Source organism: Montipora foliosa, chromosome 4 (genome assembly GCF_036669935.1).
Source record: "Montipora foliosa isolate CH-2021 chromosome 4, ASM3666993v2, whole genome shotgun sequence".
Taxonomy (NCBI): Eukaryota; Metazoa; Cnidaria; class Anthozoa; order Scleractinia; family Acroporidae; genus Montipora; species Montipora foliosa.
This window is the reverse complement of record NC_090872.1, coordinates 35955345-35957863: the sequence shown is the minus strand read 5'-3', so window position 1 is coordinate 35957863 and position 2519 is coordinate 35955345. Positions and strand designations below refer to the sequence as shown.

General features: G+C 40.5%; 1 long non-coding RNA gene across 1 annotated transcript in view; it reads left to right on the top strand.

Moving 5' to 3' along the window:
- Positions 1 to 449: 449 nt before the first annotated feature.
- Positions 450 to 2519, top strand: part of LOC137999212 (uncharacterized) — a 3200-nt gene continuing 1130 nt past the window's right edge. The window contains exons 1-2 of the long non-coding RNA XR_011122919.1: positions 450 to 738; positions 973 to 1155. This is a non-coding gene — a long non-coding RNA (uncharacterized lncRNA). The remainder of the gene's footprint in view (positions 739 to 972; positions 1156 to 2519) is intronic.

The window sequence follows — 2519 nt, the reverse complement described above, 5'->3', positions numbered from 1 at the left end:
GCGATAAGTTGCCTCAAAATTCTTGTTTATAAGGCAAAGTGTTTAACAAACTGACGGTATTTAACTCACTGGTTCGGATGTTCGGCATTCTGGCCGAGTAACCTACCGTATTCACAATTTCACAAAAAAAACAAAAACCAAATAAATGAAGCAAACAACTATCATTCAGCAATGTGGAAGAATCTTACCATCACACACCGCCAAATAATTTTACTTCTGCCTAATAATTTCATGGCGAACTTTCAAGTCGTTGACGTAAACTCAGGTTGCTAACGGCTCCCGAAAATGCAAAACATTCTAAACATCTCAAAAAAAAATTTAAAAACGTCTCGATTTGCGCCCAAGATGAATACGGAATTCCGCCAATTTTATGACGTTTACTGACGTTGGCACCCCAGGAAATAATAAGAAACTAAAAGAGCAGTAGTTTGTTTTAGGTGAATACAGTTGTCACTGTCCATGGCAATCTCACGGCGTGCTCCTTTGCTAATACGAGTGGACACCTGAACTTGGCGGATCGACGAGCAAATGTCTCTTCGCATTCATTTTTAACACACGTAGCACAGTGACACCTTGAGTCTTCCACTGAACAATGGCGCGGTAACACATTCTGACTGTAACGAGTATCAATCCCGTCGGAACGAAAGAAGGAAAGGCGAAGAATGTTTCAACTTATTACGTTGCGGCATTACTTCGGCAAGTGAAACGTCGGGAAATTATCGATTTGAATTTAACTGAGTGAGTAACAAAATGGCATATCTTGAAAAAATCGATATTGGTCGTTGACTTATCGGTTACATGTAGTTTACATCTGAGTGAGTGACAAATTTGCATGTTCTGACCCCAAACGATAGTGGTTGTCCAAGACTAAAAACGAGGCCAGACAGAAAGAAAACAGGAAGAGTTTGCTTTGAACCATCGAGTATTCCAATCTGTACGTGTTTCAGCGATACGTCAACATTTTCGTTTCAGCCAAAGCAATCAATAACACTGAAGCAACTTAATTTTTTATACTGGAGTCTTCCTTTGTCGAAGTCACAATTGTGAACGCAACGCCAAGGTTAACAATGAAGTCAGTGAGGCAAAGCCCATTTAGATCCATGATAACAGGAATCACTCTCAGCCTGGCTTTTCTTATTACTCTAGGGTGTTGTGGTAAGTTATGATGCGAAAGCAGGTCCTTCTGAGAATATGTGTACGATATTCTAGGGTGTGAAGTGGAGACTAAGGTTTGCTTAAATCTTCTCTGGGTCTACACCATTTTACATGCGAATGAAGCTGCAAAAGTATTTTTATATTCAGGAAAAGGGAAACAAGAAGCGACTCCAAAAGCCAAAACAACTAAAGCTGGCCACGATTCGGAAGTAATGATGAGGTTTTTTCTATTTCAAGTGGTGTGGTTCTTTTGACATTCTTTCTTCTCCCCTCATCCCTCTATCACTAGAGAGCCCATGGGCTATGGAGGAACTTAAGAATAGTCAGCCCCTTTTTACCTTTTGTAGCGGCGTCATTTCAAGAAAGGCGCATTTAACAGTATACACACTTTATCCCTCCTCCTTCCCTTTTCGGGTCATGATTTCACGGAGCCAATTAAGGATCCTTTGTTTTTTATGTGTCACGAAATTTTATCTATCTTTTAATCCAGAAGCTATCTTGTAAATTCATTTAACAAGTAACCGGGAAACGAGTTTCTGTCTTATACCGCCCCACCTTGAAAAGTCGCGTCGCTGTTTTCGTCCACCCGGACTGACTGTTCGTCATAGGTCTCCGAAGATGAGCGATTTTCGAGTTCGTTCTCTTTTATGATGATCCAATCGTTAGTAGTTTATTTTAGTAACTGATATAAGGATCAGATGGCAGTTGAATACCATGACACCAACATGAATTTAAAGGAAAATACTATTCGCTTGAAGGACATCTGTAAGTCTTGTAAAAGGCTAGCTCAGCGCAGGCTCGATTCCCAATTCCCCGTTCTCTTTTTTAGTATATAGTATATGTAGTATTCATTTGAGAAACTCTAATTACAGGATGAAATTGCTCCCCTTCGGTGGTCAATTAATATTATCGAAAAACCAGCCGACGATGGCCTAAGGCACAAACCCAATTAGCTATCAATGAATCTACGCAGACGAAGAGCACATGACGCGATCGCTAGGTTTCCACTGGTGAGAACTTAAACGCCAAAAGACAAAAAATGGACAATTTTTCCACTTACAATAAATCAATCCTGACCTTCACACGAAAGACGGATTGAAGCGCACAAATCACGTTTCATAGTCCACGCGGTCCAAAATATATAAATCATCTCAAAGACCGAGATTACAGCACGCTTCTGTTGACCAATCAGTGACTTAGTACACACTCTCACTTGACACTGGGCCGATTAGGTTGTGAGAAAAGTCACCAACAACAGTCCTTGTCAGGAATAAATTTCACTGATCCAAGCATGCTTTTCCGAGCTTTCAATTCCGGTTAAGGTATCCATAATAAAAACACCGAAAGGGAAACACGGCAAAATG